The 22204-nt window shown below is 49.4% G+C and overlaps 2 long non-coding RNA genes and 1 other non-coding gene across 5 annotated transcripts; 2 read left to right on the top strand and 1 right to left on the bottom strand.

The window, feature by feature from the left end:
* Window positions 1-1686: 1686 nt before the first annotated feature.
* Window positions 1687-6047, bottom strand: LOC138821891 (uncharacterized). 3 transcript variants are annotated; one of them, XR_011370253.1, is made up of 6 exons: window positions 5924-6047; window positions 4794-4834; window positions 4570-4593; window positions 3617-3646; window positions 2999-3258; window positions 1687-1798 (listed from the first exon to the last, which is right to left on the bottom strand). It is a non-coding gene; the product is annotated as an uncharacterized lncRNA (long non-coding RNA). The 3 variants fall into 3 exon arrangements; XR_011370254.1 differs by having other exon boundaries at window positions 3217-3258; XR_011370252.1 differs by lacking the exon at window positions 1687-1798 and having other exon boundaries at window positions 1951-3258.
* A 276-nt stretch (window positions 6048-6323) lies between these two features.
* Window positions 6324-16420, top strand: LOC138821892 (uncharacterized). The gene is made up of 9 exons (XR_011370255.1): window positions 6324-6672; window positions 11631-11783; window positions 12484-12553; window positions 12744-12831; window positions 13719-13853; window positions 14167-14234; window positions 14729-14861; window positions 16100-16219; window positions 16375-16420. It is a non-coding gene; the product is annotated as an uncharacterized lncRNA (long non-coding RNA).
* Window positions 16421-21743: 5323 nt separating this feature from the next.
* LOC138821897 (U6 spliceosomal RNA) lies at window positions 21744-21850 on the top strand. Its single transcript, XR_011370258.1, has one exon. It is a non-coding gene; the product is annotated as a U6 spliceosomal RNA (small nuclear RNA).
* Window positions 21851-22204: the final 354 nt, after the last annotated feature.

Below are 22204 nucleotides of genomic sequence, written 5' to 3'. Positions count from 1 at the left end.
GTCCTGCCTTCCATTTCAGGTCATTTCCAGTTGTTGCTAGCATACAGGGCTGGTCCTGCCTTCCATTTGAGGCCATTTCCGGTCATTGCTATGGTATAGGACTGGTCCCGCCTTCCATTTCAGGCCACTTCCAGTCGTTGCTAGGGTATAGGACTAGTCCCACCTTCCATTTCAGGTCATTTCCGGTCGTTGCTAGGGTATAGGACTACTCCCACCTTCCATTTCAGGCCACTTCCGGTCATTGCTAGGGTATAGGACTAGACCCACCTTCCATTTCAGGTCACTTCCAGTCGTTGCTAGGGTATAGGACTAGTCCCACCTTCCATTTCAGATCATTTCTGGTGGTTGCTAGGGTATAGAACTAGTCCTGCCTTCCATTTCAGGCCATTTCCGGTGGGTTGCTAGGATACAAGCTTGGTCCCGCCCTCTCCAGGACGTCCCACCACCTAGATTCACACCTGATTGGCTTATTCCATGAAAGCCCTCCCTCACTTTCCTAATTCCCTTGTCATTGGTCCAGCTGTAAGACACGCCCCCTAGCCCCCCCCACAAATCCAACTCGCTGCTGATTGGACCTCACACCACAGTCCTGCTCCTAACTACATGAACTCGGATTCAGATTGGCCCAGCAGGATTGGAGATGTGGGGTACCTGGATGTTGGACCACTCTGGGGGGGGTGGTTGGGTGGATGGATGGGTGGATGACCAGGCCTGCAAACTCTTCCCCTTCTGTGCCTGTCCCAGGGGACCCCAATGACCTCTCCAGGGATTGACCCAGGTGGGCCTATAGCTCCTTATTGCAGTAGGATAAGTCATGTCGGAGGTCTGTGTCTCCCTAGGCCTAGGATGCATTGCACCTGCATGATATCCAGGTCTTCTCTGGAGGGAGGGCCCCATTGGCTTCCCCGGGGACTCCTCCAGCCGCACCCCCTGCTCTGATTGGCTGACACGCCTGTCTCCCACCCAGGGAAGCTGCGGGTCCAGTTCGGCCTCTTCCTTGGGTGAGGTTAAAAGGCAGGGCGTGCTGTCCATCATCTCTGGGCCCCACCCCCTGCCAAGCCAATAGCTGGAGACTCGATCTGTGTGAAGCCACGCCCCTTCGTGGCTAGTTCTGTGGACTCTGTTTATGCCCATCACCCAGAGGTCCCGCCCACTAGTGAATGTATGGGCGTAGGGGCTGTCCTTCACTTCCAGGTCCCGCCTCCTGGCTGTTGGAAGGCCACAGGGGCTGTCTGTCTCTTCCAGGTCCTGCCCCTGGCTGTTGGAAGGCCATAGGGGCTGTCTGTCACCTCCAGGCCCCGCCCCCTGGCTGTTGAAAGACCACAGGGGCTGTTTGTCTCCTCCAGGTCCCACCCTCTGGCTGTTGTGTGGACATTTGTCCTGTCTGTAACCTTCAGGCCACGCCCCCTTGCAATTAGATGGCCACACGGGCTGTCATTCACCTCCAGGCCACGCCTCCTACGCCATCTTACGTCATGTCAAGCCGAGGCCCCGCCCACAAGTGACTGACGGGACGCTCTAGCTGTCCATCACAATCCTGTCCCGCCCTGCGCCTGTCTCCACACTGCACAGACGCCAGAGGGGAAGGAAACGCTGCGCATGTGCAGGGAGTGGCTCCAAAGGGGCGGAGCCTACGCATGCACAATGGAAAGATGGGTTGGGCAGACAGGCCTGACAGCGCGCATGCACACTTTATGTTGATTTTATTCGTCCTTCCCCCTCCAGGCTCCTTCCACTTCTGCTTCCACCTGCTGCTTGAGGCCCCAGGTTCGAATCCAGCCTCACACCGGGGCGGGGCCTGGTGGGGGAGGGGAGGCACAAGCTGCAGCCACCCGCGGGGGATCATGTGAGGCCCCGCCCCACGCCTCTCCTCATCCGAGCACCCTGGGAGGGGGTGGTTCCCACCTGCATCCTGGCCCGCGCCCCGGAAGCAGCGTCTGTGACCTCCAGACTAGAAGTAGGTGATGGCGGCACCCACCAGGGCCACGACCACCACGGACACGATGGGGGACACGACATGGGCCAGCGCGCTGCCTGGAGGGGGCGGGACTGGACCCGGAAGTGCGGGGGAGAACACACCCGGGAAGGGCGGTGGGGCGTCTCCCTGCAACTTCCGGTCGGGAAGTGCCCAGAAACAGGAAGTGAGCCAAGGTGAAGGGGGGGGACAAGGGTGCCTGACTGGAAGTGCTATCACAGCCTTGACTGGAAGTGTCCATGAACAGGGACCGGAAGTGCCCATAGTCAAGACCAGAAGTTGTTATATACTAGGGACCGGAAGTCTCCACAGTCAAGACCGGAAGTTCCTACACACTAGGGACTGGAAGTGCCCTTCCAATCAGGATCGGAAGTGCCTTTCCCATCAGGACTGGAAGTTTCTCTACACTAGGGACCGGAAATCACCAGTCAGGATGGGAAGTTCCTATGTACTAGGGACTGGAAATCTCCACAGTCTAAACCGGAAGTTCCTATACACTAGGGACCAGAAGTTCCCATAGTCAATACCAGAAGTTCTTATACACTAGGGACCGGAAGTTCCTCTACACTAGGGACTGGAAGTGCCCTTCCAATCAGGACCAGAAGTTCCTATACACTAAGGACTGGAAGTGCCCTTCCAATCAGGACCGGAAGTTCCTGTACACTTGGACCAGAAGTCCCCATAGTCAAGACCAGAAGTTGTTATATACTAGGGACCGGAAGTCTCTACAGTGAAGACCGGAAGTTCTTATACACTAGGGACCGGAACTCCCCATCGTCAGGGCCGGAAGTGCCCATAGTCAGGACCGGAAGTTCCTATATACTAGGGACCAGAAGTGCCCAGTCAAGACCGGAAGTTCGTATATACTAGGGACCGGAAGTGCCTTTCCAATCAGGACCGCAAGTTCCTATACATTAGGGACTAGCAGTCCCTAGTCGGAACTGGAAGTTGTTATATACTAGGGACTGGAAGTTCCCAATCAGGACTGGAAGTTCCAATACTCTGGACCGGAAGTTCACATACTGTCAGGAGTGGAAGTTCTCATGCAGGCCGGAAGTCCCAAGACAATCTGTACTGGAAGTCCCCAGGAACTCAGAGACCGGAAGTTCCTTTTCTCTCCGGACCGGAAGTTTGCACTGAGACCGGAAGTGGAGGCGGCAGCGGTCCTGAAGGCCGTGGGTCACACCCGGGCCCAGATCACGAGGGACCGGAAGTGGGGCGGTCGAGGGGGCGGGACTTACCTTGGGGGGGGTCTCCGTGGATCACATGTTCATTGCCAGCACCTGGGGGAGAGGGGGAGGAGAGACGCGGCCCTGGGAGCTCGGCCTCCACATCTGGGTCCCTACATCCGGGTTCCCTACATCCAGGTCCCTACATCCGGGTCCCCACATCTGAATTCCTACATCCGGGTCCCTCCATGCAGGTCCTTACATCTGGGTCCTTACATCAGGTCTCTACATCCAGGTCCCTACATCCGGGTTCCTTACATCCGGGTCCCTACTTCTGGGTCCTTACATCCGGGTCCTTACATCCAGGTTCCCTACATCCAAGTCCCTACATCCAGGTCCCTACATCCCTTCCTCCTCATTCGCATCTTCTACATCCGGGTCTCCTCCCCCTGCCTTGGTTTCCCTGTCTTACCGTGTGAGCCTCCATAGCCTCCACCGCCACCTGTGAACAGAGGGGGCGGGGTCAGCCCGGCTTCCACATCGGGTTCCCTACATCTGGGTCCTTACATCGGGGTACTCACATCCGGGTCCCTACATCTGTGATCCCATGTCTGGGTCCCTACATCTGGGCCTCTACATCCGGGTCTCCACACTGGGGTCTCCACATCCGGGTCTCTACATCCGGGTCTCCACACTGGGGTCTCCACATCCGGGTCTCCTCATCCAGGTCTCCACACTGGGGTCCCTACATCCGGGTCTCTACATCCAGGCTTCCACATCCGGGTCCCTACATCCGGATCTCTACATCTGGGCCTCCTCACTGGGGTCTCTACATCCACGTCTCTACACTGGAGTCTGCACATCCGGGTCTCCATACTAGGGTCTCTACATCCGGGTCTCCACACTGGGGTCCCTACATCCGGGCCTCTACATCTGGGTCTCCACATTGGGGTCTCTACATCCAGGCTTTCACATTCGGGTCCCTACATCTGGGTTTCCATGTCTGGGTCCCTACATCCGGGTCCCCAAATCCGGGCCTCCACACTGGGGTCCCTAAATCTGGGCCTCTACATCCGGGCCGCTCCATCCCCAGCCTCCACATCCGGGCCTCCCCCCCTTCCATGTCCTCATCTCCTGCGCCTGGCAGGGGTCGGGGCTGGGGTGGAGGCCGGCATCGGGGCGGGAGGTGACGTCTGCGGGGAGAGAGCAAGGGAAGATGGAGGCCGGCCTCCCCCCCTTCCTTCCCCTGATCCCTGACCCCCCTGACCCCTCCTGACCCGCCCACCTCCATCCCGACCCGGGGGTCGCGGCCTGGGCGGGTTGAGCAGCTGCGGGTACAGCCCTGTGTGCCAGGAGTGGGCCATGCCTCAGCTTCCCCACCCTGAGTGGGCCTGGTGTGGGGAAGGGGGGGAGGACCGCACTCACCTGAACTGGGCTTCGGGGTGGGATCTGCGGGCGAAGAGAGAGAGGGTGGTGACCCCTGACCTCCCCTGACCCCTCCCTGACCCCCCCTGACCCCTGAACCCAAGGCCTCAGTGGGTGGCAAAGGGTCACATGGGATTCAGGCCCACAGCTGGATCAAGGCCCCACATGAGGCCTAGCGGCCAGGGTGAAGCCATGGGGGGGAAAGGTGAGAGGTCAGGACTCACTGGGTCATCCAGGGCGTCGGCGAGGTCAAAGTCAGCCTGGCCTGAGGGGGGAAGAGGATGGGTGCTGGGGACGGACGGACGGATGGGGAGACAGACAGACACAGAGACGAACAGACAGACAGACCGAGAGGATGACACACGGACAGACAGACAAGGGATGGACAGATGATCAAGACAGGACAGACAGATGACAGAAGAAGCAGATGGACAGCCAGGTGGACAGAACAAGAGGCAGACAGACAGAGAGGAAGACATGGACAGAGAGGAGACAGACAGACAGACACAGGACAGATAGACCCAGACAGAGAGACTGAGAGGCAGGCAGACAGACAGACAGACACAGAGATGGACAGACAGACAGACCAAGAGGATGACACATGGACAGACAGACAGACAGAGCCAGAGGCAGATGGACAGACAGACAGACAATGAGACAGACAGAGAGGAGACGGACAGACACATGGACAGATAGGGGCCCAGACACAGATGGACCTGCAGACAGAGACAGACAGATGCAGAGACCGAGGGACAGACAGACAGACAGACAGACAGACAGACAAGGGATGGATGGATGACCAAGACAGAACGAATAGATGGACGGACAGACAGACAGGAGAAGCAGATGGGCAGCCAGGTGGACAGAAAGACCAAGAGGCAGACAGACAGACTGCGAGGAGACAGACAGCCAGACAGACCGAGAGGAGATGGACAGACTGACAGAAGCAGATGGACAGAGACACAGACAGACAGACTGAGACACAGATGGACAGACAGACAAACAGACACAGAGACAGACAGGCCAACAGGACCAGGCCCTGGCCTCCAACAACCTGGCCCGACCTGAAAATCCACTGCCACCTCCCCACCCCACAACCCCAGCCCAGCCCCACGCCCTGAAGGGGGGGACCCGAAACCACCAGGAGAGGGGGGGAAACTAGAAACCACCAAAGAGGGACAACTGGAAACCACCAAACTGGGGAGGGAACTAGAAACCACCAAGGTGGGGGAACTAGAAACCACCAAAAAGGAGAGAACTAGAAATCACCAAGGGAAGAACTAGAAACCACCAAGGGGGGAGAACAAGAAACCACCAAAGAGAGTGGGGGAACTAGAAACCACCAAGGCCTCACCCCGGCCTCCTGGGCCCAGGCCGCAGAGCAGGGCGGCCAGCAGCAGCAGCAGCAGCAGCACAGGTCCTCCTTGAAACTTATAAGGCTATGGTCAAAGTCACCCTAAGCAGGAAAGTCCTTGAAACCCCTGTCCAAATTCAGTGCCAACAAAGCCAGAAGTAGAGCCGTGTGGCTTCACTAGTTGAGGCTAGCCTTGAGAAAAGCAGTTCATGGACTGTGCCCAGATCCTGAGTTCAAGGTCTGGGACTGCCAACAAACAGACATACACAACAATCTGTGCAGCCATCCAGCTAAAGCACGTCACCCTCTTGTCCCCAACTGAATTGGACAGAGTTCCCTGGGAAAGGGGCTGGGGGAGCCACTGTCATCTTGACTCTGCCCATTCTGCATGCATCACAGGATTCCGGCCACACCCCCATTATTTCATGGTTCTTTTTGACCAATGGGATACAAGAATAGTGGCCATGCCCACATTCCATGCTGCCTGGTAGATGGACTAGGCTCTATTAGAACACTCGGAGGCTGAGATCCACAGGGGGAAAATCCTGCCACAGGAGCATGGGCCCGCTGCAGGCACCCGGGCCACCAGGCAGCTCAGTGACAGACTGAGCTGGAGCCACAGGCCCTCTGCCCCATGAGCTGCCACCACAGCATGCATGGGGATGGGAAGAGGGACACATGGGCATCTGAAAAGAAAATCTGCTTCCTCCATGACCTACCTGATGAGGTGGACTTCCAGAGTCCAACAGGTGAGCTCCACCATTGATGCAGCCAGATTTCGGCACACATCCGAACCATCGAGGAGTCCCTCATGGTATGTAAAGAGCAGAGGTTGGTCTTGAGTGAGCTGTGTTGGGAGAAAGCCCAGTGCATGCACTGGCTGTCCCAGGAGAAGATGGAGAAGAGGACAGTGCTGTGGGAGCTGCTGTTGCTCCTCACAGGGGAAGGCACAGACAGCAGTCCCCAGATGCCAGCACAGGCTGAGCTCCCCACCACCAGCACTGCTTCAGATGTCTCAGGGCCTGTGGTAGGTGAAATGAGGGAGGAGCAGAAAGGTTTTGAAGAATTGCAACTTGAAGACAGCATGGAAACTGCCAGAGGAGAGGTCAGGGTTCCCGACCCCATAGTGGACTCCCCCAAGGAGTATGTCCTGCCCCAGATGCCCCACATCCAGATCTGCCCACAGCTCCCAGGCTCAGAGGAGGAGTGCTCCCCCACTTTCTCCTATAAACTGATGTGGATGATGACTCTCTATGTGACATACTGACTCTCATAAGCCTTGGCAGCCACCAGAAGTAGGTGGCCAGGTGGCTTTCTCTCAGGCCTCCATCAGCCGGGTGATGGGAAGGTTAAACTGGGGGTCAGGTAGGGCAGAGGCTGCCAGGAGGTGGCCCAAACTCAAGGGTTATCTAATGGCCCATTGGTGGCCAGGAAAGAGGCCCATGTTATGCTTATCACAAAGAATAAATTGTTTTCAAAGCAAAATAAAAAGCCACCAACAAAGATTTGTTCTTCCAGTCCTGGGGCTTGAACTCAGGGCTTGGCCATTGTCCTGAGCTCTTTTTGATCAAGACTGGCACTCTACCAGTTGAGCCCCACCTCCCTTTCCAGCCTTTTCTGTGTGGAATAGAACCCAGGGCTTCAGGCATGCTAGGTGACCACTCTACCACTGAGCCACATTCTCAGCTAGGATGATTCTCCCCCCTCCCAAACCCATATGGCAATTCCTCAGATAAATAGGAAGTAGGTGGTGGTGTATGCATCAAATACCTAGGCCAGCAGCCATCAGGCTTAGTGGGAAAAGATTGTAGTGTAGAAATCTCTGATTTTGCATGCACGTGGTGTGTGTGTGTGTGTGTGTGTGTGTGTGTGTGTGTGTGTGTGAACTCAGGGCATAGGCTCTATCCCAGAGTTTTCTTGCTCAAGGCTAGTGCTCTACCACTTGAGCCACAGCCCCACTTGCTTTTGGATGGTTAATTGTAGGTAAGAGTCTCAAGGGCTTTCCTGTCCAGGGTGGCTTTGAATCATGATGGGGGCCCCAAGGAAGCAAGAGTAAACACAACTCTCAAGTACTATCCCTATGGTGGGCTACTCCTGCACCCTGGGGGCCAGATGTGAAACATGAGGCCCTGTGCCATCATCCTCTAGAGTTCAATTTGGGGAAGTGACCAGAGCCAAGCTGACTTTTGCTCACCCTGATTGCTGATGCCAGAGCAGGTCTGTTCCACCCTAGGCCAAGAGAGCTCCTGGAAGCCTGGCTTACCACGGGCACAAAAAAGGGAGAGGTCAGCTCCAGGCTGAGCTAAGAGCCTTTGCCCACGGATACCCCAACTTGGCCTTACTTATCACCATAAGACCTGCCAAAGAACAACCCAAAAAAACAAAATTGGAGCTGTGCCTCCAAGTGGTAGAGCTCTAGCATTGAACCAAAGAGCTCAGGGACAGGGCCCCCAAGCTTTGAGTTCAAGACCCCAGCTGACCTTCCCCCATAAAACACAGGTTGTCTAAATGTGAATTAGTATGATTTGTGCAGTATTTCTGAAGAATGGTGATACTGAAGAAAGCACCCTAATTCTAATGACAGCTGAACTTGTGACATACAGCTATGTGCTGAGTCCTTCACAGGGCACTATTTGCTGGGTCCTTCCCACATGGGGAGTCCTCAAAAAGGTGCTGTTTGGTGAGTCATCCCAAAGGGTGCTATGTGCTGAGTCCCTGAGAAGAGTGGGCCATCCTGGGTTTTTCAAAGGGTGCTGTGTGCTGAGTCCATTACACAACGTACTGTATGCTGAGTCCCTCAAAAGGTGTGGTGAGCTACTGCATCCCAAAGGGTCCTGCTATGTGCTGAGCCCTTGCGAAGAGAGGGATGAGGTGAGTTTTTTGAGTGCTGTGTGCCGAGTCCTTTACACAGGGGGCTGTGTACTGTACTTCAAATGGTGCTGTTTGCTGATTGCTTCCACAGTATGGTATGTGCTGAGCCCTTCAAAATTGTTCTATGTGCTGATTTTTTTGAAGGGTGCTGTGCACTGGATGTTTTACACAGGGTGCTTTATACTCAGCCCTTCAAAGGGTGCTGTTTGCCGAGTACTCTACCCAGCATACTACATGCTGAGTCCTCAAAGGGAGCTGTGTGCTGAGTCCTTTACACAGGGTGCTTTGTGCTGTTTTTGGAAGTGTGCTGTGTGTTGAGTCATCCCAAAGGGTGCTATGTTCTGAGTCCTTGAGAGGTAGTTATCCCCAACACTCACACACACACACACAAACACACATACACACACAAGTTTCACTATGCACCTGCTTGGTGTGTGGAGTGGAGGGGGATGGAGGAGAGTCTCCTCCAGGGGTGGGGCTGAGGGGAGAGTTGATCTCCCGGACCAGTACTGGGGGTGGGGGGTAGTGCTGAGCTGAGGTAAGGCTGCAATTGCCATGGTCTGGAAGCCTCAGGGCCCAGTCAGGGCTGCAATTGTGGCCAGGGCTGGGGGGCTGGGCCCAGGGGAGGAGGGGCAGGGCCCAGGGGCACACTTTGGTGGCAGCAATGGCCAGGGGCCCAAGGGGGCAGGGGTGTGTGCGCAGCAGGGGCGGGTTGGCCCAGGAGAGGAGTGTGGGGCAGAAACAGAGCTGGGAGAAGAGCGAGCATGAACACAAGCACCAGTGGAAACGGCTTCAGTGGCTGGCGGCTGCTCCGATCATAGCGTGGGTCCTGGCCGGTTGCATAGAGCATGCAGAGCCTGCATGGCAGGCTATGGCCGCGTGTAGCCCCTCGGAGACGTAGCAGCCATGGCGGCCTTGAGTCTGAGGTCCTGGTTAGGGGAGCACGGGAGAGTCAGCAGCTGCTGAGGCAGAGACGGCGGCCACAGGGGAGGAGGCCATTGAGGGGGCGACAGCGGTTGAGGAGAAGGAGAAGAGGCTGAGCGCTGCCCGGCCATGCACCAGCAGACACCCCCGCTCCTTCCCAGCAGCGCTGCCTTTCAAACATGGTGCTGCAGGCTCGGACTGGTGGAGCCTCTTGCAGTCACCTGGCGGAGATGGCGCACCCCTGTGGGGCTTGTGGCCTTGACTTGGTCCCCGCCCCAGGTCCTCAGACTCAGGTCGCACACCCAGAGTCGCAGCCTACAGCTTCTCCCAGCAGCTCACGTGAGTGGCCGCCCTGCAGGCCAGCACCTGGCGTGACCCCTGCACCTTGTGACTCCACCACTCTACCCCTTCCACCCCACCCCCGCGGACCCTGAACCTTACCTCTCGCCTCCCCTCTCCTGTCCTACCTGCATCTCCCCAGCACCCCACAGTCCGCCCTGGCTCTGCCACAAATGCACCCCAGGGGTGGGGGTTGGAGCTGGGTGTTGACCTGGGGATCCCAACCCCATCCCTAGCATCCAGTGTCCCAGGAAAATGGGAGCTGCAGGGATGGGTGAGGAGCACCCATCCAGGGGCACCACAGAGCCCCTGGTCTGGAGCAGTGGGAGCCACACAGCCATGCATCTGCACCCTTCCTCTCCCTGGTGGGAACCTGCTGCCTTTAGTCAGAGATGGGGAGCAGCACCTCCACACCTGTCTTCTTAGATCTTTTCCTTTTTGCTGGGGAGGGGGGTGTTGGATACAGAAGATAGGCCCCCTTGCTGTGTGAGCCCTTATTTTCTGTGCTCAGTCACCCTTTCACCTGAGGACATTCCCAGAAGAGCCCACTAGAGAGGTGAGGGCACTGGGGTCAGATAGAAAGTGGATATTTGGGAGAAACACACACCCCCTCTGAGAAACATACACCAGCCTGTACCCCCAACCCCAGCTGTCAACAGTTCTGACTGGGTGATCACATTTCCCAGCTCTGCCAGCTTCTGGTAGTGCTCCCAGTCCATCTGGTCTCCTTGTCCTCCCCAAGAATCTGCCAAGTCGCCCCAAAGTATGTAGGCTGAAAGTAGGGACTCTATCCATGTATATAGACTTTAGGACCCCATCAAAGTCCCCAACAACGCCCCCACCCCAGGTCATACACAACTCTGGAGGCACCATGACCCCCTGCTTTGTTTTCTGTCCAGGCTCTGAGGAGCCATGTGTCTCGGGACTCCTTCACCCAGCGTCCTGGCCTAGGGTTTTGGTGAATGAGGAGTCAAAGCTGGATGTTCCCAAGAGGAAGGGGCTGGCAATGGAGAAAGGGGGAGGCAGGATGGTTCTGCATAATTAGAGCATTGTTCCCCTTGGGTGGTTGCCCCTGGTTCTGACAAGGGAACCCCTCTGCTCAAACTGGTACATTGCTCAGATGAGAAAGTAACAAACTCCAGAAAGGCACTGCTCTGAGTCTGTGTTTATGTGTTTGTGTGTTTGTGTGTGTGTGTGTGTGTGTGTGTGTGTGTGTGTGTGTGTGTGTGTGTGTGTGTGTGTAAGAGAGAGAGATGAGTCTTCTGTCACTGATTTAGATTTGTGTTTGTGTTTCTGTGTGTGTGTGTGTGTGTGAGTGTGTGTATGTGTGTGTGTGTGTGTGTGTGTGTGTGTGTGTGTTTGTTGGGAGAGCAGGGAGGATGAGAACAATGAAAATATATTTAAGTCACTGGGTCTAGAAAGAGCAAAAGCATTTTATTTGTTGTTCTTTTTTCATTAATGCCCATTAGGAGACCAGCCACAATTTTTGTTTTCTCTTTCACCGTTTCATGGCTCCTTTAGGGAAGGTTTCAGTAGATGTTCCTTTCCACCTCTTTCTTCCCCTTTCCTGCAGCCCACAGTAACTCCTGGGCCTGAATGGGTCTCCCCTAGGAGGCCTGTGTGAACCACAGACCAGTGTGGACACCTGCTCTTCTGTCTTCAGCCAGAAGGCTCATGAGGCTACTGTGACCACAGCCGCACTCTTCCAGCCAGACAGTCTGCTCTGGTGTGTATAGTTGGAGCTAATTCAAGGTTGGGAATGAGTCTGCCAAACATAAATAGGGAACGAGATGGGGGTAGTAGGGCAGGGGCTGTGAATCTAGGAGGGTCTGGGAAGTGACGATCGGTGTGACATGGCAGATGGTTCACCACGACCAAGGATGAGAGGGGAATCTTACCCAGGGTATTGGCGGTGTACATCTTGGCAGGGGGCTCCAGGCCCCCAATGGTGGCATGGATTCCCTCCAGGGGCAGTGTACTGGTGGGCAGTCCTCCCTGGAGTTCTGCAGACTCCAATCTGTGTCCCTCCTGGGCTGTTTCCAGCTGCGCAATGGTAGGCAAGTGTGTTCCCTCTGCTGGAGCCTACTTGGGATCAGGACATGGCAGTTACCTGAGGCTCTCTGAATGCCATTTTCTATAACCTGCTGTAGGCTGTCTGGAAGGAAAAGGGGACCACTGACTTTGGAACCCTTTAAGTTTGATTGGGACATGTGAAATGCCAGCTTTTCCAGGTTTTTTCCTTGAAGCTGGCAATTTCTACTAATGCTTGGGATTCTGGGTCAAATTAGATGGACCATTTCAGCCACCAAACAATGACATTCAAGCAGCACAAGCAGAGTTCCCAAGCCAGATGGTCTCCTGCTATGAACGTCTTGCCTTGACTGCCTTTCTCTGACAGCTGCCGATACTTCTCCACCTCTCTCTAGGGTGATCACTACAGTTGAGGATGTCATGGGGAGCAGAGATTGTGACCTTGTTATCTGCAGCCTACTAGCTGTGAGTAGAGACAATTCCCAGGAACTGTACTGGACTCTGGGAGATTCAGAGACCTGGGATGCCTCAGGAGTCCTATCTCTGGAACATGAAACTTGGGGGCCAGATATGGTGGACCATCCTGTCTGGCCCCAGGGAGTGGAGAGGAGGCCCCTTGAGCCAGGCTTTCACCTCAGGGCAACCTTGTTCACAGCTGAGTGGGGAATTGAGTGCCACACAGCTGGTCAGTGGCCGGACAGAGATCTTTGAGAAGATAGGCATCCCAGAGGCCCCAAAATACAGTGAGTACATCATGGCTCACATCCTTGGAACCAAAACAGTTAAGTGCGGTGGCACCAGGAGGGTGGGAAGAGGGAGGAGGTAGAACTGTTGGAGAGCTACATCAGGCTTTGCCCCCACCCAGGATGCTTACCTGAATTGGATGGGACTTTTCTGTAGTATTGTCATAGACAGATGCTCATTCGTTTATCCAACAAACTGTTACAGTGTGTGCCAGGTCTTGGTGGGGGAAGAGAAGGGGGTCATACAGGATGAAAGGTTCCAGTGCTGGTTCCACAGCACATGAAGAAATCGTGCAACAAGTGTAGGATTATGAAACAAAACATGGATTTCTTTCATCATTAACCTATCCCCATGAGGAAGGGGATCCTTCACTGTATTCAGTCTTGCAGCTGGGGAAAATGAGGCATTGAGAAGCCAGGTGACCTACTCATGACTTCCAGCTGACAGGAAGCTCAGCCTGACTTCTCTGCCATACTTCCTAGGACAGTGGGTGTTATTCAGTCCACTTCTTGTGGTGGGACTTCCACTTTTTCATTTTTGAGGCTTGAATTTGAGGCCTGGATGCTGTGCCTGAGCTCCTTAGATCAAGGCTAGCGCTCTACCACATGAGCCACAGCATCACTTCCGGTTTTCTGTTGGTTCTTTGAGTATAAGAGTCTCACAGACATTCCGGTCTGGGCTAGCTGTGAACCACGATCTTCATATCTCATCCTCCTTTGTAGTTACGATTATAGGTCTGAGCCACCAGCACCTGGCTTAAGTGTAATTCTGGCCCTCTCTTCCTCTTTCTTTCTCTCTCATCCCCTCCTCCCCCTCTCCTCTCTCCCTCTCTTTTTCTCTCCCCACTCTTTCCCTCTCTCTCTATCCCTCTCTCTTTCTCTTTCAGGAACTGGTTGAATAGGTGCTGGAGGAGGTGGCCCAGCATCCCCATGTGGCTGGAACCCAAGGTGTCCCTCTCATTCTGGAGGTGGGCTGAGGGTCAGGAGCTGTTTTGCTCAGCCTGTTGAACTAGCTTCATGAGGTAAGCCCCTCTGTACCCCGGCTAGACTGTGATGGCTATTCATTGTCCATCCCTTGATTCCTTCCTCACATCCCTCTGCTACACCGTTGAAGGAAAGTGGATGAGGAGATGTTGCCTTGTCCCCCTGCCCAGCACGATCCTGGGACTCTGACCCATACCCCCACCTATCTGGTCAGGGCCTGGCTATAAGACAATGAAAACATTCCTTGTCTACTACCCTTTGCTGGGGAGTGTAGTTTTGGTTAGGGGGGTGGGGTGCAGAGGAAAGAGCCCAGACCTGACACCTCCCGGAGGACATTTGTTCTTGTGACAGAGCCAAGTCATTGCTATGGATAAGGAGGAAGCCGCATCAGACTGACCCAGAACAATGCTCAAAGATAGGTAGGCTGTTGAAGTATCAAACCCACTCATGTCTGCTTCCTACTCCCAACAAGTAGGTGTAGTGTGGGTGGCCCAGCCCTGGCCTAAGGGATTATAAATGGATGGTGGTGGTCAGAAGCTCATGGCTCCCACCCATCATCCTGGCTGTTCGGGAGGCTGAGGTTTGATGGTCATGACTCAGAGCCAGGCCGGGCAGGAAAGTCCAGGAGATTCTTATCTCCCATAAACTACCTCCCTCCCCAAACCCACACACAAGCCAGATGTGCTGTGGCTCAAGTGGTAGAGCCACAGCCTTGAAAAAAGAATCTCAGGGATAACACCCAGACCCTGAATCCAAGTCCTAAGACTAACACAATCACAAAATAAATGAACAGTGTACAACTTTTATCTGACTACCAAGAAAGATGGATACAGTTTTCTTCTGTACTTGTAGCCAAAGGTAAGGGGCTCCCCTTGATGTTCCCCTAAACCTCTCCTCTCCTTTATCTGTCCAGGCTTAGGTTGCAGGACAGAATTCGGATCATCCCCCTGGATGTGACCTTAGCTACCCTCCCCCAAACACCTTCCTTGGGGTCAGGATCCTGGATACACTCCCTGCTGGGAAGATGAGGCACTGCAGAGATGAGGGTAGGTATCCCCAACACTCTCTCTCTCTCTCTCTCTCTCTCTCTCTCTCTCTCTCTCTCTCTCTCTCACACACACACACACACACACACACACAAACACAAATACCCCTAAGCCAACTCAGACTAGCCTTTTCCAAAGACACTTTATCTCCTTGGATTAACTGACCTAAGAGAGAATTTTGATCCCCTGTAACTGATTATTTTAACTTTGGCTTGCTAGATGACAGGAGATAAACAGGAGCAAAAAAAAAAAACAACCTTTGGTGCCCATCACCTGGTGCTCAGGCTCATGCCTGTCATCCTGGCTACTCCAGATGCTGAGATCTGAGGATCACAGTTTGAAGCCAGCTATAAGCTGGAAAGCCCGTGAGACTCTACTCTCCATGGAACCACCAAAAAGCTAGAAGTGGAGCTTTGGCTCAAGTGGTAGAGCACCAGCCTTGAGCAATAAAACTCAGAGAGCAGCTCCCAGATCCTCAGTTCAAGCCCACACAAAGAAATGGCCCCATCTTGTTGCCCACACATTGCCAGGGCCTCAAGCCCCCTCTCATGGGGTGTGATACAACACCTGTCCCTGGGCGGTGTATCAGGGCCTTCAGAAATCTGGTGGTGGAATCCAGGCCTTTCCCTTTATGCACTGTCAACCCACACTGGCTGGAAGGCAGAGCCTGAAAAGGCCGGAAGCCTGCAGAGTGGAGAGGCTCCTGCTCTGCCAAGGTGATCGGAATGGTCTTCTTGGAGGCAGCACTTGAAAAGGGGGTCTTGCTTAACAAGGAGGATCTGACAGGAAGCACAGAGTACAAAGGTGCTGAATATGATGGGCAACACAGCAGAGTATGTTCATTTCTAGCCAGGGCTGCTGTTGAGAGACTCGGTATAGATGTGTGACTTGGTATAGATGTTGGAGACTGTCCTGAGACAGCCTGAGGGGTCATAGAAGAACAGCTATCCAGGGCTGAGATTGTGTCTTAGAGGTAGAGGGCTCACCTAGCATGCAAGAAAGCATGGGTTGGATTCCTAGGTCCTGCATACACAGAAAAAGGTGGAAGTGGCACCGTGGCTCAGGTGAAAGAGTGCTCCCCTAGAGACAAAGAAAGTCGGGGACAGCGCTGGGGCCCTGATGTCAGGCCCTAGGGCTGTCACCATAAAACAGTTCTCCCAGGGACCTTTGTGACAGTTGGATGGCTATGCCCTGAAGCTCTCAGTAGGTCCATCCATGCTTTGTGTCTCCTTTGACAGAGGGGAGCTGGATACTCCTTCTGCCATGGGCACCCCTGGGCCCGGTTATCAGCAACCCTCCCAACGTCTTCCACCGGGACATGGAGCAGCTGGCCCCAGCAAAAAGTATATGCCTATCGGGTAATATTTTGAAGAGTGCATTGGACATATTCTAAATATAATAATTAAGTTGAGCAATTTCACATTGACAGTAATTAACTAGAATAATTTAATGCTAATTGGACAAGTTTGTCTTTCTAAATAAACAAAACCTATTTCTCCTTTTACTTTATCAGGGAAATATCTGAGCAAAAAATGGAAAGAAACATATGACTCTATAACAACTGGAATGAATTTTTGCCTTTTTATTAGCAAATATTAACTTTACACAGTATTTTATTGTGTTATACACATATGTCTATATAATGTAGCTTGCTAAATTTTATTCCTTTTATTAATTTCATTAGCCTATTTTATACTTATGTTTTATTATGTCATACCAACATATTGAATATTTGAACATATTTACTGCACAGTATTTCTCTTCATCTCCTCTCTTACTTTTTTCCAAATTAAATCAGCTTTATCTTTTACACCTGGGTTATTCATTTTATTTTCTGGGTTATTCATATTTTCATATGAGAAATCTAGTATTTGTTTTTTACAGTATGGATAATTTCTTTAATATGAATGTTTCCAGTTCTATTTTTTTTATTTTGGAAATACTGTACAGAGGGGTTCAATTTACATGGACAAGATAATGAGTACATTTCTTATCAAGCATTGTACCCTCCTCCTTTGTTTCCCCTTCCCATCCCTTCCCATCCTTCCCCCACCCCCCCACCCAATCCTCCCCGCCCCCCTTTCCCGCACGAAAGTTGTAAAGTTCGTTTTCGACATAACGACTTGTACATCTCATTGTTGCAATGGGTCCCCCTGTATCCCTATTTAAACGATTTGTTTTTCCCCTTCCCCTCCACAAATTATACCGACATCAGATACAGTGAAAGCAGGGGTTATACTGTGGGGGAGGGACATACAAAGCAACAAAGAAATAATCTTATAAATGTGTAAGAAACAATCGCATGAAAGAAAAAAACATTTGAATACATATCTTAGGGTTCATTTCCCTAACATCACCTTATCTGACCTTTTCTGCTTGACTCAGACATATACTAGATATTGCATGGGACCTATGTTTCTTTGGGCCTGGCTTACTTCACTTAATATAATTTTTTCCAAGCCTTTCCATTTCCTAACAAATGGGGCAATGTCATTCTTTCTGATGGATGCATAGAATTTCATTGTGTATATATACCACATTTTCTTGATGCATTCATCTACTGAGGGGCACCTGGGTTGGTTCCATATCTTAGCTATAGTAATTAATGCTGCAATAAATATAATCGTGCTGGTAGCTTTAGTGTGGTCTTATTGGTAAACATTTGGGTAAATACCCAAAAGTGGGATTGCTGGGTCATAGGGGAGCTCTATGTGGAGTCTTTTGAGGAACTTCCATACTACTTTCCAAAGTTCTATCTATTTTCTTGAAGATGATATTATTTCATAATTATGTGTGGCTAAATAGTATATCATTGTGTATATGCATATATGTATTACAATTTCTTTCTTCAATGAGTGATTAGGGAAAATGTAGGTTGATTCTGTAGTTACTTATTTTTTTATGTGAGAGAAGGAAGGATGTATATAATGATGCTTGGAATGAGAAACATGCTCTTTAAGCAGGCACTCTCATATTTGAAACATCCTCTCAGCTACTCTTTCATCAGTATTTTAATAGTGAATTGAATTAAAAGAATAAAATTTATCTACTTTTGCAAAGATTTTTTTTTCAGTACCTATAATATTTTTATTATAATGTTATGTTTACTATGTCATGTGAGTATGGGGATGAATGTGAAGATGAAAATCTAGGAATGTTTGTATACGTAGCTGACTCGAAGGAAACAATGTATGTGAGATACAGGATTCAAATAAAAGTTTGAGACCTGTAAGTTGCTAAATTGATGTATATGTCCAGTTTGTGGTGTGTGATTTCAAGATCGCATTTTGGTAGATTTCATACCAAGTAAGTAGATGTTTCTAACCCCAAATCTTAAGGAATAAAATAATCATTGTCTTAGTATTCCAGACATTGTCATAAGTGGAAAAAATGATTGAAAGTATGATGGATCAATAGTAAGCCTTTAGACACTCTACATTTTCCCCCAAATCTTCAGATGTACTCTTTGGATATTAATTACAAATGTATTTATAAACATTGATATAATATGATCTTATACATAAATATATGTATATATTATAAATATATCATATATAGTTATATTTTAAATGTGTACCATAAATATTGACTTATATTTAAATGTAATTCATCTCATCATTTATACATATATATATATATATATATATGCATACTTTTTTTTTTGGTCAGTTGTGGGTCTTGAACTCTGGGCTTGAGTGCTGTCCCTGTGCTCTTCAGCTCAAGGCAAGAGCTCTACCACTTGAGACATTTTGCCACTTACAGTTTTCTGGTGGTTTATTGGAGATAAGAATCTTTGGAATTTCCTGCCTGGGCTGGCATTGAACTGTGACCCTCAAATCTCAGCCTCCTGAGTAGCTAGGATTATAGGCATGAGCCAAGGGCTCCGGGCTATATTTACATCCGAGATTTGTTAGTGGAACAAAGGGTACAGAAACTATTATTCTTATCACAAAATGACTTCACACTTACAGGTATAATTATAAGAAGAAAAACGATAAATATTCACAGTGGCACAAAAATCCCTTAGGTGCCTAACAAGACAGCACGTTTTTCCAGACACTGCATGTGGTGTGAGCTCTTTGCAACCCAAGCAACTGTAGAAGATATTGCACCCTAAACAAAACTGACAATTGCATGAACCCAGTCCTCTATGACAGATTTAGCCAGGCCTATCTTAGAGATTCTTGTTAGGGACATGATGAAAAATTTATAGTTTAGTTGTGATTATAGAACTCTTTTATACATGTCACTCAGCCATTAACTATATTTAACATAGTTCCTTTTGCTCTAACTTATATTTTCATGGCTTAGGAAACTGTTTTTTGTTTGTGAAAACTTAGCTGTTCACTATATAGACATGAGTTTTTAATCCTTGAAATTACTGTCTGCATAGTGTTCTATGAGATGAGCTTCTCTTTACCATATCATAGGAATAAACTTACTCTGATTCAAACTTGGACAACAGCTACCTTGTTCTCTCTCCTAGAAAACCATCTGCATAGACTTCTTTACATGTAAACAGACCCTCATTTACTTGCAAAAGTCTGTCAGTGAGTCAAACCTAACTCACCCAAGTGAGGTGAATTCCTCTGTCATGCTTCCTTTACTTTAAAAATTGTAAGAACTGTACAGCAATGTGCATACTTTTTAATGTGAAGTGTGACTCCTATTTTCCATAATGTGAATCAAGCAGAGGAATCAATTTAAAATGTGAAAGAACCTTACAAAGAGTCTTGGACCTTGAAAATTGACCTGGGTATGAATTTTTGGAGAAATATCCCTTCTAAGACAAAGGACTCAGTTTTTTTTTTTTATATTGTGCTGGTACTGGGGTTTGAACTCCTGGCCTTGAGCTCTATCTGGGCTTTAATTCTCAATGTTTGCTCTATACCACCTGAGCCACACCTTCACTTCTTCCTTTTACCACAAGAGCAGAAAAGAATCTCTTAGGTTTATCTACTTAAAATAGCTTGGAGTTGCAATTGTCAAATTTGAACCTACTGAGTATCTAGGTGTAAGCCACTGGTGCTGTGCTAGAACTCACTTCTTAAGAATAAATAATCACAAAAAGAGGTGCAATAAATATTTGTTCAATTATGTATGTGTTGACTGATAAGCCAAATCACTTGCTACTGGAAAAGAAAAAGAGAGAAGATAGAGATTAATATGGAGGAGAGAGACACAAAGAAAGAAGGGATGGGAGGGTAAATGAGTGGAGGGGAGTGAAAGGGAGGATATGAGAGGAGAGGGTAGCTGGGTAGAATTGTCTACTGCTCACTAAGGTATTGTTGGACAATCAATGCCGTTGCATTTATGTAGCCAAAGCTTTATATTTTTGGTAGTAAGTTGATATATAAAATACCAATTTACAGGTAGTAACCTGTTAGTGTGCTTCCTCCTGCACCAAGGAAGCCACAGTTAGGTTACTGTTACAGATAAGGCAAGAGTAAGCAGTTTAAGTTATTCTGAGAAACAATAATTGACATACTAGGAATGTTCCCTTGTATGGTGAAGTCAAGCATCACTCTTTTCCCTGCTACAGTCTTCCTCTCAACAAGAATAGCAAAACCAGAAGAGGAAGGAGATATCTGAGTAATGATCATCTCTCTGTTTACCCTCATCCCTTGGCCTCTCAAACAATAAAGCCAAAGGAGACTTAACCTGAACTAATGGGGAAAATGGGGGGAAAAGTTCAGTCTAACTTATTGTGAAACTTTTAAAATAATTGGGGCAGTATTTCAAATACTGAAATAAAACTTTTTAAATTATTAATAAAAAGTTACTCGAAACTTATTGAAAATTTAAGACTACAGGGCTCACTACAAAGTGGAATCTGCATAGGTAAAACTGACTCGTGCTCCTATCATCAGAAATTGAAGATTGTCCCTAAACATAGACTGCTGAAGTGATAAGCGATGGAAATTCATGATGGATAGCATAATGCTGAGAGCATGGAAATTATTTCCTTTCCATCTTCAGTGTGTAGAGAAGAAAAAAGCTCTATAGGATGGTCCTGAAGGTGCAATTCTAAATTTAGGACAGAAGGTGAATAGTAAAATAGACCTATCTCAGCCATTCAGAGATTAGAAATGTGGAGAAATATATTCATTTATGTGGTCAAACATGGAAGAGAGGATGTGGCAAGCCCATAGCCAAATGCCAAAGGTAGAGATATTTAACAAAACACCATGAATTTGAAACAAGTCTTAAAAGGGGAGCTAGGCTTAGAGGAAATAGGGCAGAAGGATGGAGAGGGAAATGGTGGACTAATACAGTCATAACACTCAATGTACATATGTGAGAATATAAGTAGGAAACTTGAAGGGATAGGTGGGGTTGGGGTAAGGGAAGGAAGAAAAAAGGAAAATTTGACAATGATCCAGATGCACTGAACATTGAAATGCACATACACTCTATTCAACACTGACATGATGAAGCAAAACCCCTTTGCACAACTTGCTAAAGATAAATTTTTTTTGAAGTTTTAATATTAAAAGACCAGAAGCATAAACCTTTAGAGATAAATAAGAGGATAGTATTGACATATTGTTGAGGCTTGTGTTCCCAAAATTGAAACAATTCCCAAAATTGAATATATTTAAAACATTAAAACTTTGAACGAACCTTAACACTTGCTGCAGTGTTCATTATGACAGGTGCCTTGTATAGAATAATTGAATTCCTCCTCCTACACATTTCTTGAACAACAAATATCTGGAATTATTTTGTTTTTGACATGTCAATCTTGACTTTATTCTTAAATGTGTGCTTATGTAAGAAATATATGGTTGTAAAATTTCATGACAATTCTTTTGAACTTCCTTTTTGTTGAATCGTCTAGTTTAATAAAATCCAATTGCACTTTTGATATAAAAATATTGTGTGCTCAATTCAGAATCACATACACTAACATTGGAACGATACAGAGAAGATTAGCATGGCACCTGTGCAAGGACGACATGCAAATTCTTGGAGCGTTCCATATTTTTACAACAACAGATGCTGGAGGGGATGTGGCCACAAGGGAACCATACAGCATTCTTGGTGGGAGTGTAAACTTGTTCAACCACTTTGGAAAGCATTATGGAGGTTCCTCAAACGATTCCACATAAAGCTCCCCTTTGACCCAGCAACCCCACTTTTAGGGATTTACTAAATGATCACAAACAAGACCATACTAAAACTACCAGCTCAACTATGTTTATTGCAGCATTATTTACCATAGCTAAGATATGGAACCAACCCAGCTGTCCCCACTACATGAATGGATCAAGAAAATGTGGTGTATATACACAAGGGAATTCTATGCCTCCATTAGAAAGAATGACATCACCCAATTTGTT

Source organism: Dipodomys merriami, unplaced genomic scaffold, assembly GCF_024711535.1.
Source record: "Dipodomys merriami isolate MVZ:Mamm:240054 unplaced genomic scaffold, mDipMer1.0.p SCAF_951, whole genome shotgun sequence".
Lineage (NCBI taxonomy): Eukaryota > Metazoa > Chordata > Mammalia > Rodentia > Heteromyidae > Dipodomys > Dipodomys merriami.
The sequence above is the reverse complement of the archived record's forward strand: the minus strand, read 5'-3'. Positions and strand labels throughout refer to the sequence as shown.